Genomic DNA, 14,553 nt, shown 5'->3' with positions numbered 1-14,553 from the left:
TAGCAAGAAAAGATATGCCAGAAACTTATATTTAGAAGGTTTATGTTTCTACTTTTATGTAAGTGGACCAATTAAGGCTGATCTTGCTGTTGCTACTAACTCAAATGCTTATGTGCTCTTTAGAGGGGCCAGTGATTTCAATAATAATTAGTGAGCTGGTCAAAAAATAAAGTTCATCTGAGGATAAGAACTCGGTCTAGAGCGTAGGGTAGATAGTAGCTTTCAATTTCTCACTTTTTTTTTTTTTAATATTGATGGATGACACTTTTTGTAGGGGGGCAGGATAAGTATAAATGTTCTGTTTTACAAAAATCTTATGTAAAGTCAATCTGACTAACAAAAGCAAGTATGTTAATTTTCTTTCTAAACTATACCTATATCTTCTGACCTGACATTTATTGATCTTTTTTCTTGCCAACTCATGGAACAGTGAGCTTTAACAAGGATATTTCATGTCCATGCTATTTTAGCATTTGTATTGCCTTCTTATACTTAAAATAAAAACCAAGGCATATCAATACATAAGGTGGGTGACACAGATGATGTTATTAGCATGATGGGATATCACTTAAATATGTGTCATAATCAGAACTTGCTCAAAACTTCCCATTTGGGGGCAAACCTATTTACAAAGGGAATTTTCTTGAATTTATAGAAAGACTATGTAGTTAAGTTGTAACTGGAGAGAGTAGTCCAAGGAACCAAAGTTTTTCACACAGCTTGTTCATTTGACAGGGAATTTTTCATTACATTACTGGAAAAGTAATCTTTTTTTTCTTGAGAAACAGCTCTGTAATGTGTAAAATGTCTTCAGTGGTGCTGTCCTCAAAGATATTTTGAGGTTATGATTAAAGTCACATCAATGATTCAAACCACACAGGGAAGGACCACCAGGTGATAGATCCTGTTTGGCTCCATGTAGGGTGAAAAATTTATGGCTAAAGTTGGAGCAGCGTTTAACATTTACATGTGAATTTAAGCTACTATTGAAAGTCCACTAAATTAATTTGCATGCTGTTGAAAATTTAGACCGTTGCACAAAGCATACATTGGAATAATTCCTTGTGTAATTGTACTTCAGTCAGCATAGTTTTATCAAGGACGTCTTTGGACCAAGTTCAAAATAATGGGAAGTAGCATTATTTCTCTGACAAGCGCTGAACTCTCTGCTCTGTGTCCCTTTTACTACAGTTAGTCAAATCACAGCACAGACAACAGTGTAAGTACAGACTACTGTTATCTTTTGGCTTCTAGGACCAACTCCCACTGCCACTGAAGTTAGTGTTGACTGTGGGAGTAAAAACCAAGTGAATCAAGCTTTGACTCTAAGGATAAGTATTAACCATCAGTGGATGGAAAGAGACACAAAAAATCAGGCCTCAGACAAAAGCTGTTCAGATGATTATTCACTGATGTACTACCCAAAGTAACATTGTCTGTGGATTTTAGAAAGATTTACAACTGTTTTTGCAACAGGAGCATTAGACCCTTAGTTAATGTAAATGAAGGTACCTCTTCTGACTTCAGAAATTGGGTTGCATCAGTAGAAGATCTGATGTAAAGTCTATTTGTTTAATTTAACTTCTATGTATTAATGTCTTGTTTTTAGCTTTTCCTTTTAAAAACAAATCCTAGTTTTCGTCTTGTATGAAAGGTCCAATTTCATCTTGTTTTAGGTTCCTCAGTAATGGGGATACACTTTGTCTATTATGTTTTGATTACTTCTAAATCTGCTGATGTATGGAAGGGAATTGAATGAAGCTCATAAGATTGCCCCTTTTGTTGAGCTGAACTCAACTACACTCGAAAATCTTCCAAGGTAGTCATCATGCACAGGTCATTGGGAAAAGTTGCAGTGCCACACATCAACAGATATTCCCATCTGTGAGAGTGGCCAGCAGAGAATTGCCATAAGTGAAATACTGAGGACACGAACAAGTGACTTAAAAAGGATATAGATCTTCTGCATTGTTGCTGCTTTGTCATTGTAAATCCTCTGTAGAGCAAATCACTGTAGATAAAGTGAATACATCCTGCAGCGAAAATGGTAAGAGGACTCCTGACTGCTTATAACTATTTAGTGTACAGAGTTTTAAATGGGGACAAGAAAATCTGGATTCTATGGCTCTGTTCTTGACTGCAGAGGACAAGCACCTCATGTCCCCCTCTGTAAAGCTGAAAGAATCAATATCTGTTCTGAGATCTGTGGGGCAAAAATATCAAACCAGCCCTTGCTGCTGTTTGGTTTCTCATGGCCACTGGTTTCCATGAGGGTTATTTAAACTAGTGTTTGGACTCATGTCCAATACAAACACAGGTTAAGTCTGAGAGATGGGTTGAGCTTCAATGATCATTTTCATGGAAGCACAAGAAATTACTGAGAGCACTTCACATGTGGGGAAGTGAGGGGAGTGAAAGGAACAGTTATCAATTACTGAGGTAATGAAGGTGCCCGCCTTCCCCATACATAGTCTCCCACCTCCTGCCTCTGTTTTAACAAGCACTAGAGATTACCCTGAGATTCCAGGTTCAAATGTAAACCTGCCTAAGTTTTGAGAATTTATCTCAGATTTTTCCTCAAATCTGGGGATTTAACACTTAAGATTTGACTTGGTAGCAGGAAACTGAACCTTTGGAGTGGATATGGCATTACCCAATCTGGATTTAATTCACTAATCCACTTCCGTTAATTTTTCTCATGTGACTTCACATTTTATGGTTGAAATTTTATACTTGTGGTTCAGTGCAGGTGGGACGTGTAACACGTAGTCAGTTAAATACCTACTTGCCAGGTGTCTGATTACAGACTGCAATGTGCAGGAACTATTTGGTTTAAGTCTGTTTATTGGTGAGCACAAAATAATACCCGCCAAGCTCAGAGGTCTTGGAGAAGTGCTCTTAAAATGAGCTTTATAACACCCAGTAACAGTTAGGGGAACAGAGGGTTGATAGGCAGCAGTGATGGCCAGTTGCCTAGAATATCAGTTCCTCTTCAATAACTTTTGTATGCCAACTATGAACTTATAAACAGTTATTTTCTTTATTCATTGTCTGCTTATTGGTGTCATGCCCTCATGATGACTCCTGCTAAAAGGGGTGACATAAGGTAGCTCAGAATAAAGTTTTTGTGTGCAAACAGGGCTCAACTGTGTGTCTATGCACACATTTTTTAATTGCTCCTTTGAAGCTGCCCATTCAGGGACAGTAACCAAGCATCTAGGAAGTATAAAAACAACAAAGAAGTGTTCAGATGTTTCTCATAAAGCACATTCTTTTTGGGGGGTTAGTTCTGGTTCTTTTTTTTCCCCCTTAAACTGAATTTAGATCACGTGATCAGAGTCAAATTGACAGCTTTGAACAATAACTTAATCTGCTTGCTCACAGGAGAGAATAGCAGGGACAGCCACAGGACAATGTTCCTCCCTTACCCATGTTCTTGGGTACACAGAGACTAGCTCATGCCCTTGGCTCAACAAGTTCTTGAGACGTTCAACAGAGTTGCCTGTTGTAGTGTTTTGCTTTGAGTGGGAGCTGAGCTGAAAGAAGTGAATGCTTTCATACAAATCAGCAAATAGCCAATCTAGAAGTGGCATTCAGGGAAATATTCATGAGGGATATCTGCAGACTAGGGAGAGAGGAATCTTGGATGTATTATTTAGAGGTCTCCAAACTTAAAAGTGTAATGTGAAGTGGCAGTTCAAAAAGGCAACAAAATGTTGGATGTTGTCAGGAAGAGTGTGAGAGCAAGACAGAGGGTACCATTTTGCCACTAAATATATTTGGTGCACCCACGAAGTGAATGCTGTCTGCAGTTCTAGTCTCTGCATCTCAAGTAGGATATATTAGAGTTAGAGAAGAGACATTAAAATTATTAAGGTTTTGGAGAAGCTGCTTAATAAGAAGAAAGGGAAGAGCAGCTTGGAGAAGAGAAGGCTGAAAAACCATATGCTTGGGGTTTAGAAAATCATGAAGATGGCAGATAAGGTGAATGCTGAACTGTTATTCCACCAAATCCTGCAGCACTAGGGGGAACTCGTTGAAACTAGTAGGAGAAGATTTAAAACAGATACAGTGCTTACACAATGAAAAGGGAGCTTCTGGGATTTGTTGCCACAGGAGGCTGTGGAGGCAGACAGTATCAGAAGACTCAAAAAGGTCCATTAAAAACTACCAGAGGGAATAGGCAGGGACATATCCTTTAACATCCTTAATACAACAATTGCAGATGCTGGGGAGCTTGAAGGGACTGGCCCACAGAAAGCAGCCAGGCTCACATTCTCTCTCCAAATAGCATCTACTATTGCCACTGCTGGAATGAAAAAGGGGGTTAGATAGACCACCAGCACAACCACTCAGGGAGTGTCCTTATGTAGTAGTGAGGCACTCCTGTCTCCATGCTGTGGAAAGAAGAAAGCTCCTGAAGGTGATTCAGAGTAAGATCCAACTGTTCCTGCCCTGAATCACCCTCAGGAAAGCCCATCACTCATCACCAATTTCAAAGGAAATTTACTCTAGACAAAAGGAAGTCTTGTGAATAACCACGTTAATCACAACAGACACAAGCTGAGTTTGAACTCTTGCTCTAGAACAGAAAAAAGTGTCATATATAAAAACTCAATCCAGGCACTCCACAGTCATTTTGGTGAATGTTTTTAGGAGCAAAAACACTGTATCAGATTATTGGTTAACTTTGATCACCAGCAATTGGAAACATTTCCTCAGCCAGTGATGTTGAAGCAGTATGTCAAGCTCTGGTTAAGATGAAAAGTTAAGAAAACATTTTTTGTATACATTAGACTGCTTTCTCATAGTCTCAAAGCTGAATCACTAGGAAAGACTGCCTCTGCTGTCTAGCTGCAAAGCTGGTCTGAATCGCCCAGGTATGGCCAGATGTCCTAACATTTATGGGAAGTCTGCTGCATGTTAGCATCTGGAAATGAAACAGGCTGTGAGGCTGGAATAGCAGGATGACTTCTGACTCAGAAAGAAGGGTGAAAGTCAGGATGTGATTTTTTTATGTAAAAGCTACCCCAGTAGATTCATTTGAGCACTCCAGCTCAGAGACATGAAATAACTGCTTAAGGGACAATTAAGTATTTCATGACCTGATGTCTATATACAGTGAGCTATTTGGATGTGCAAATATAGACATATTTGGACATAAATTACTAGAGTTACACATGTGAAACATTTTTAGGCATCTGCTGAAAACCTGGTCACTCCAGAAAAAAAATTAGTTATTCCCAAGCATATTCTGAGATTCAAGAAAAGGCTAAAATACAGTACAAACTGCATAGAATCTAAACTTACCTTTTGAATGTTTTCTAACTGTGAAGTTAATTATAAGGGATAAAATGACTGATCTCTGGTAGCACAAATACTTGGTATATAAATTTTCTTCAGAAATCAGCTAATTAATCACCACTAAATCCTTTGAAATAGCTATATGTCTCTTTTAACTTTGAAGATACAAGGTGGGAGCTTGCTCACGGTACTTAATTTGCTGTTCAGGACTACCAAAGAAGTCTGTGGTCAGGATGGAAATGGGAACCTACCACGATTCTGAAGCTTTTTTCCTACTTGCTAAAATATGTTTCTACCTACTTATGAACTGTAAAACCACACAAAGCTGCACAAAGCCTCTGACAGAAATGTTTAGAATACAGTTAACTGGTCTGCAGTTGACTATTTCAGTATCTATAGTACTCCTCAGCTCATCTTCTGGCTGAGTTTCCAGATATTACCATTGGGACCATTATTCACTGATTCAGTTTAGAAAATTCTGTTTGTTTCACTCACAAGAAGTCTTTTGTGAAAGTGAGAAGTACAATGTTATTAGTGTTTGGACAAGTAAACAGTTAGCTTGCACACTCTATCTTTTGTTTAATTAATGTTCAGAAAGGGCATTTGAATTTCCCAGCTCAGAGACAATTTTGGTAATATAATGTCCAACCTCTGCAGCTCCAATTTGGAACTGTTTTCTTAGTGCTTGTGGGACAGAGAAGTTGAAAGTAGTTTCATATGGCCTTTATATTATCAGTGCAACTGCTGTACACCTCGCACAAAGAAGTTAGTTTGATGGAAAGAGCCCAAAGTATCTGACCTTCTCTCAGAGCACCCCCTACTTATAGTCTGGGCTGCACAATGTAAATGCTGTTACTCCACAGGGGTAAGAATTCAATTTATACCGGTAGTGCTTTCACAAGAGCATTTCAGTTCAGTAGGTAAATATTTCCAGGTGGCCAAGTCTAATTTTAGGGACGGCAAATTTGCAGGGGTTAAACAGCAAACAAAACTGTTATAAGTTTCTATCAATTTGAAAAAAAGAAAATGTAATTTAATACAGCATTCTTCTAAAGATTAACCAGAGGCTTGACACACTACATAGCATGTCTGACTGCGTTGTTGCTATTAAAATCCATGTTCCAAACATTCGTAAGCTTCTTTTGTAAAGATATTCTGGAATTAGCAATGAAGAAAAAAGATATCACAATACCAGTAGATGAAGCAGAAGATGTGGATCATGCAGCTTTATGTTGGAAAGGCCATTAGGGGAGTTTTTTACTAGTTCTGAGTCTGAGTGTGTGTGCATTGAATGAACAGAGAAAGGGAAGAGCCTGCTTCAGGCCAACAGAAATATCTTGCAAATGTAAAATGAAGCAGAAGAGTTTAAATGGTGGCTCCTATTCAGAAGTTCCACTGGAAGTGTCCTTCCAGTTTCAAGGGCCCTTTGTGATGTCAGATGCTGTTAGCCCCTTGTTAGTCATTGCCAGAGGGGAAAAAAAAAAACCTCAGCAACACACAACGAAATTTGGTCAGTTTGCTCAGCTGCTGTTGATGTCACCCCTTGCCCACTAAGAGTAAGTTACTGTAATAATCCTCCCCTTTTATTAATCACAACTTTGTAGAAAGCAAGAACTGGGTGACATCTTTATTGAAGAGGACTGGGTCAGCTTTAGTCAGCTTTGCTATAACATCTCTTGTGTGTCACATGAAAATAATTACCAGCTCTCACTTTCCATGTCTGACCAATCATCCCCTTTTTTCCCCCTTATGAGGCTCAGTCCCCCTACAAGCCTCAGTCAATTTCAAACACCTGCTGAAGGTGTAATATATTTAGAGGTGAAAGAGACTATCTTTAACTGGAAGTTGGGATATTCCAGAGGAACCATATAATATGAGGCCACTTGCCATATAAACCATTAATGGTATTTATTATAGTAAAAGCATCATCTTCCATGGTATAACATATTAAAGTGCCTCAGATACAGGCTATCTCACACTCTGAATGTGATTTCAGCATTGGTATATTCCAGTATGTTTTTGCTGCTCTGCTTTTGTTTTGGATAACATAAAATGTTTGTCTCCTTGAACAACTATCTATATAAAAAGACAAATAAGCTAAATTTCAAGGGCATTTTTTTCATTGTTGATTTTTTGAAAGATATTTAATTAGTTATTTGCTAAGAAGTCAATGCCTTTTTGTTTGCTGACCTATTGCCTAAGACTGAAGAAGAAGAGTCAGACTCTACTCTTCACTTTTGCCTCCATATTTCAGTCATTTTCAGGACAAAAATACCTTCTTACTTCAAGAGAAGTGCAGTTGAGAAGAGGAATTTAGACAGTAAGGGAAGGTTATTTCATTAGGGCAAGTGATTTTTTCACACCACTGAAGAAAATACAGGAGTTTGAGTTAGACAGCCTGTCATGTGTCTGTCTTCTAATTGAGATGTTTTCACTATCTGATACCTTCTCTTGCTGTAGAGACTTGAAAACTGTCATTAAAGTTACATATTAACATTCTCTTTGGAAAGTTAGCTGTTTGAGATTCATAAGTTTTTCACTGATGAACAGTCTCCTCAGGTGAAGTTATTCTTGTATTTTTTCCAAAACCTTTATGATTTTGTGCCCCTGCTTCAAAATCTCTTTTTTTAAAACAAAAACAAAACAAACAGGAAAAAAACCAAAACCCCCAAACAAACAAACAAACTTTGTAGTTTCATAAACAGAAAAAGGTTGTTACTTTTTTGCAATACAATACAAGGAGCTTTGCTCATTTTGTTTATTTACTGTGATCTTTTAAGGTTTTCCCCTGGGGCAAAATGCCACCTGCTGTATGACAGGTATTCTCTGTTGGAAGGTGCATTGCATTGGTCTCCATGGTACTAAGAAATCTGTAGCGCACTTGAGAAGAACTTGAAGTTTGGTCAGCATGTAAGATAGGTCACCTATACAGATCCATTGTCAACTAAGCACTCTGCATAATGATCTATATTATTATTATTATTATTATTATTATTATTATTATTATTATTATTATTATTATTACTTTGACACCAAACTTGCATTGCCTTTAGCAGTTTCCAGCAATGATTTAATATTATATTCTATGCTGTGTATTCAGATTGCAATACTGAGACATTGGAAGGTTGAGTGGAATTAAAATGATTTGCACTGTTCTAAGCAGTTCCCAATGTGCGATAGAAATTCTTACCCTGTGTACCAGTTCTAAACTTAGGAAACTCTGAATTTTTAGGAATCAGATAGAATGTAATGAAACTAAGCCTTTTTTTAATAGCTATAAAAATATTAAAATAATTTTTAATATTTCACTATATTTTATAGTATTTATAGATAAATATTTAATTTATGTAATGCATTTTACACTTGAAAAAATGCATTTAATCTGGGTTTTGTTAACGTAAATACATTATGGCAAACAACATCTGTAGTTATTGCTAAACTTGAAAGTAATCCATTATAAAATATGCATGCAGTCTCCCATTTTCTTTTTTACAGAAAAAAAAACATGGAACAGAAATATTTATCATTCATGTTCGCTTTTTTTCCTTCATTACTGCTGACATAAAAATTCCAAATAGAATTTCACTTCATAAATTGGAGGTGTTCCATTTATGCCTGATTTATAAACTAGTTGGGACAGGAGGTATTTATTTTTGCAATTAACATGTATTGATCATAGAGTTTCATTAATACTTTTAGCGTTCCTCTGCATCTAATTTATATTCATTGAAATATCATGCTGTTCAATATTTCAGCAGAATCTATGATTTTAATGGGTTATCAAGAGCTTTAGGGGAAAAGGAAAATCATATCACTAAAGAACACCCATAAAATAAGATGATTTGGAGAAATACACATTACTACAGATAAGTGACACTTAATCTGATGTCAACTGATCAGGTTTAATCTTCCAGTCCACTTAGGCTAACCATAAATTGCCATAATGTTTAAATTATCCACCTTTCTCAAGGCTGTCTGATTTATATTTAACATCATGATATTTGTCATATATACCATTTTGCCTGATTTTCTACTTCAGTCTGTCTTGAAATGATTCTGTGTGATTCTGTGAAATATGCTATAACCTTTAAAAAGAAGTTGACCATGTCAAGTTTGAACAGTGTTACTGGAAGAATACAGGAAACTTGCACTGCTTCTGGCTCTAAGATACTGTATTTCGTGCATAAAGGGGATTTTGGTCCCCAAGCCATTAATCTGGCACCTTTCATGAACACTAAATTCACAGCCAAAAAGGTTTAGCCTAGGAAATATAGAATTCTGTATCCTTTTCAAATCTCAAGGAAAATATAGGCAGTTGGAAGTTAATTAGAAGCTTAGAATTTGGCTGGAATTACTTAATGTGCTTATTCATGAAATTCAGTGTGCCTAGATTTGCTAACTTGCCCCATATGACCTCACTCCAGTATTTGCATTTTCACGTGATAATACATTTGAATGCGTATTAGCATCACGCTGCAAAACATGCTGCTCTACCAAGCAACATTATAAACTTAAGTTATAAAAAATTTTATGTTGTGTAGTATTGACTTGATTAAGTGAGTTTCTGTATGTTCATGTATGATTGCATCTACATATGTATATATATAGACATGAATAGGTGAGTATGATTTTTTATGTGTGTGAAGCCAAGTGCTTCACTAGCCAATTTTTTAGAAATAACAGGAAGGAGGTAGACTTTTAAAGTATTTCTATACGGATTGTCCTGTCAGTTTATGTTTTTTAAGCACAATTTCTTTGGCCTGTATACGCACCACAAATATCAACCTCATTCCCTCAGAACAAAGAGCAAGGGCAGATTTAGGCACTGCACATCTTCCTAATGGTTGTGACAGTAGGGTTGAGCATTGTAAACACTGCATTGTGGCATTCAGGTAGATGAAGCCCACTGTTGATTTCTTAACTGCATTTAGTTATCTTATGCAGTTATAAATGACTGAGGCTTCCCTTTTTCACACCAAGTGCACCAGGCCAGTTCAGCAGCTCTCAGTTCATATGGTGTCTTGCCAAATGTTTTCTTGACACTTTTCTTGTGAAAGCCTTCTTGTCAAGGGTTTTGCATCTTATTTCAGTTTCAGACTGTGACATTCATTTATTATATTTGAGGGAGTAACACTCCTGGAGTCTCATCTCCAGGGATTCCTCTTTGAAAGCAGATTTCTGCTCTTCTAGAAACTAGTCTTTCTTTTTCTAGTACAAGACAGAGATTGCACAATAGGAACATCATGCTTATAATTGCTCACAAGGTGACCGAGGCTGTTATGACTCCTAACACCTCAGGGAGACAAGTGAACAGACCACTGGAAAGACTGGATGCTGGTCATCATCCCTCATGCCAGTCAAAAAAGGGTCAAAGTACTTCTGAGTTTACCACAGGCACTGACGCAAAGCATGGCTGTCACCATAGGCCTGTGAGATCCATCAGCTGTGGTCCCATTTCTCATATTTCCATTTCAGTGGTTGTGTGCTTATTGCTATGAGATGTGGCAAGTTTGGTACTGTAGAATAGATTGATAACTCTTCTACCTGTCAAACTTATCTTTCAGGGCAGAATTCTCCAACTCTCATGCATTTATAATGCTTGCCAAGCTGAGTGTCACTCCTGATTGGCATCTTTGTCCTTGGATATTTCTTCTTTATACTCAAGATTTAAAGTCTCTTCCAATGACAGCCCAGATTGCCAGTAATATAAATGTCATTGCAACCATTATCTCTGGTCTTTGTAGCTGTCTTTCAAAGTTTTTTTCCTAGGAGTCCTATTAGTCCTAACTAATTACAGGTCCCATTTTCAACCATCATTCTCTTGGAGTTCCTGAAGACTTTAATTAAAAAAATCCAGATTATTTTCCTCAGAAAATCACTGGGAAAGTTCTACTCAATATAGAGGAGAATTTTTGAAAATATCAAATGTTCTCCATGCTCTGTTTTGGGACATGGCTGAACTTTAAAGCACAATACCTCTTAAAGTTCCTAATAATTTCTGTTGGAGTATTATAACAAATGTTTTCTTGAAATACAAACTGTCTTACTTTTCTAGGAAGTTGCTGTTAATACCATAGAAAGATTTGTGGATGTTCTGGCACACAGTATCTCTGATGAAACCCTGTTCACTTTTTACTATTCAGCTGCATGTAGCTACATGCCCTCAATTACCCTTTTCTTTAAAGCCCTCATGAGATCAGTCAAAAGTCCTTTTTTTGCCTGGATCACATTTCCCCCCAATATCTCTGGCAGCCACACTCAAAATTTGCCAGTAATTCAGTGCTCCCACAGCTTGACAGATTGATTAACAGATTGTTACCAGGCTTACTGTTTAACAAGCCAATTTTTTTAAAAAAGAATTTGGGATGGCAGTTACCTTGTGATTTGAGCATGCTTAGCTGTTTCAGTTTTGGTTTTGCTTCAGATGTGTCCATTACAAAATCTCGTTTACATTCACTCTATAACCTTCTCCTTTAGGCTCAACAGCTGCATCTTTGCTTGAAAACTGAGGCACCGCAATCAGATCGTTGTTGGAGCCACACCTTGAGTCCTGTCTGACCCTTTCCACACAGCAGTAATTCTTGTTATTTTATTATTTGTATCGAACAAAGGACCTTTTCCTGTTTTCTTTAAGAAGTGTCAGGAAAGCCATGAAGTCTGTGTGACTCAATATAACTTCACACTTCTTGACCTCCAAAATGCAGTCCTGTTCATGCATACTTAGTTCCTTTTCTATAAAAGCATTTCTACATAATTCTAGTTTTCTTCTTGTATCCTTGTCTGCCCTGTTAGATCTAGAGCCTTTTTCAAATGACTTCTCGTATTTTATGAAACACAAGGTAAAAGAAAAGGAATACTTGAATCTACTGAAGTCCTCAGAACTGGCAGTAAAGAATAAGGCATGAAAGCTGTTAGAATATTTTAAAGTTTCTCAAGCTGCAACAGAATAAAAAAAAATAAAAATCTGAATAAAACATTCAGTTTATGACATTTTCTATCTACTTCAACCATTTTTATTTTTTCTACATGTTCATACTATAATTATTTGAGAATGCAATTCGAAAAGTGTTTTCAAACCCCATTTGTCAATTTCTGAATGATTGGCACTTCTGCTGGGACAAAAATTGAAGGTACTTTTTCTGTCTTTATTTCCCAGGGAAGATATAAAGGAAAACTTCCCTTTTCTATTAAGCTTCAGCTTAGCCAAGTCAACATTTTTTCTGGAAAAAAAGTTGCATATGATGGAACATTTTCCATCCAAATAAATTCATTTAAATTTTATTATCCAGAACTGCATTATAATGCAGTGTCATATTAAGCCACTACCTTCTGTCACTTGGCTGTCCCTTTCATTTTACAAGATGCAAGTTCATTATATGCTGTAGTATTCTGATTCCAAGTGATTTAATCATACAAGCTAGGGTATAAAAAGTGTAGCAATTTGCCTTCTGCCAGGTCCCATCATTTTTTACTGTATCGAGTTAAAATTATATGGATGGATCAGCATTAGATGAAAGGTATCTGTGTGAATGGAGGAGGCTGATGAAAAAGAGGGTTTTTTCTTTTAAAAGAACATGTAGAAGTATGTCAGAAGCTGAAAAGATTAGTACTGGGATAGAGATAATCCTTTGGGAGCATAAGCAAGGCCAAATTTCTGCCCACTTGCTGTCATTAAGTGTCCCAGGCTAAAGGAACTTTCAACAAATTATCTTCTTCAGTCTTGCCTCTTGGACCAGTTCTTACTTGACAGTTACATCCTATTGATCTAACTTTCCATCACAGTTCTACCTGCATGGTATCCTTCTCAAAGCCTTTCTTCACAGCAAAGCTATAATGTTTAGAAGTTGTCATCCTTCACTTCTGAGCTATTTGTGCTCAGCTACCGGGGAAAAGATCATGCAGTCCTAGAATCATAGAATATGCTGAGTTGGAGAGGACCCAAAAGGATCATAGAATATGTTGAGTTGTAAGGGACTCATCAGGATCATCAAATCCAACTCCTGGCCCTATACAGGACACTCCAAGAACCATTGAGTCCAACCCCTGGCTCTGCATAGGACAGCCCCAAGATCACACCATCTGCCTGAGAGTATTGTCCAAACACTTCTTGAACTCTGTCAGGCTTGGTGCTGTGACCACTTCCCTGGGGACCCTGTTCCAGTGCCCAACTACCTTCTAGGTAAAGAATCTTTTCCTAATATCCAACATAAACCTCCTCTGACACAGCTTCATACTGTTCCTTTGAGTCCTATCACTGGTCACCAGAGAGCAGAGCTCAGCACCTGCCTCTCTGCTTCCACTGTAAGGAAGCTGTAGACCATGATGAAGTCTACCCTCTGTCTCCTCTTCTCCAGGCTGAACAAACCAAGCAACCTCAGCCTCATGCAAATTCCCCTCCAGCACTTTCACCATCTTTGTGGCCCATCTTTGGATACTTTCTAATAGTTTTATATCTTTCTTGCATAGTGGTGCCCAGCACTGCATACAGTACCTGAGGTGGGCCCACAACACAGGTGCAGAGTAGAGCGGGACAATCCCCTCCCTTGACTGGCTGGCGATGCTTTGCCTGACACCCTCTAGGAAAAGGTTGGCCCTTCTGGCTGCCAGGGCACACCGATTATTTATGTTCAAGTTGCTATCAACCAGGACCCCAAGACTCCAGTGTCTCATTCCCCAGTCTGTATGTACATCCAAGGTTGCCCCATCCCAGATGCAGAATCTGGCACTTGTCTTCATGAAGCTTCCTATGGTTGGTGATTGCCCAGTCCTCTAGTTTGTCAAGGCCTCTCTGCAAGGCCTCTCTGCAAGGCCTCTCTGCCTTCAAGGGAGTCAACAGCTCCTCCCAGTTTACTATCATCACCAAACTTACTGTGTGTAACTTTGAGTCCTACATGCAAGTCATTTATGAAGAGCCTTGAGCCTAAGATGAAGCCCTGTGGAATCCCACTAGTGACAGGTCACCAGTCTGATGTTACCCCATTCACTGTTACCCTCTGTGCTTGACCTGTGAGACAATTGCTCACCCACCACATGATGTTTATCCAGCTGTGTGCTGGACATTTTGTCCAGAAGGATACTGTGAGAGACAGTATCATAAGGTTTACTGAGATGCAAAAAGATTACAAGTGGCTTACCTTGGTCAGCTCGGTGGGTAACCAGGTTATAAAAGAACATTAAGTTTAACACACTTTCTTCTCTTGAAGCCATGCTGGATGTGACCAATTACTTCAGGTGTTTTTCAACAACTCC

Source organism: Manacus candei, unplaced genomic scaffold, assembly GCF_025592945.1.
Source record: "Manacus candei isolate 608988 ecotype Guabito, Panama unplaced genomic scaffold, ASM2559294v1 h1tg000049l, whole genome shotgun sequence".
NCBI classification, from domain to species: Eukaryota; Metazoa; Chordata; class Aves; order Passeriformes; family Pipridae; genus Manacus; species Manacus candei.
Note: the sequence above shows the minus strand (reverse complement) of the source record.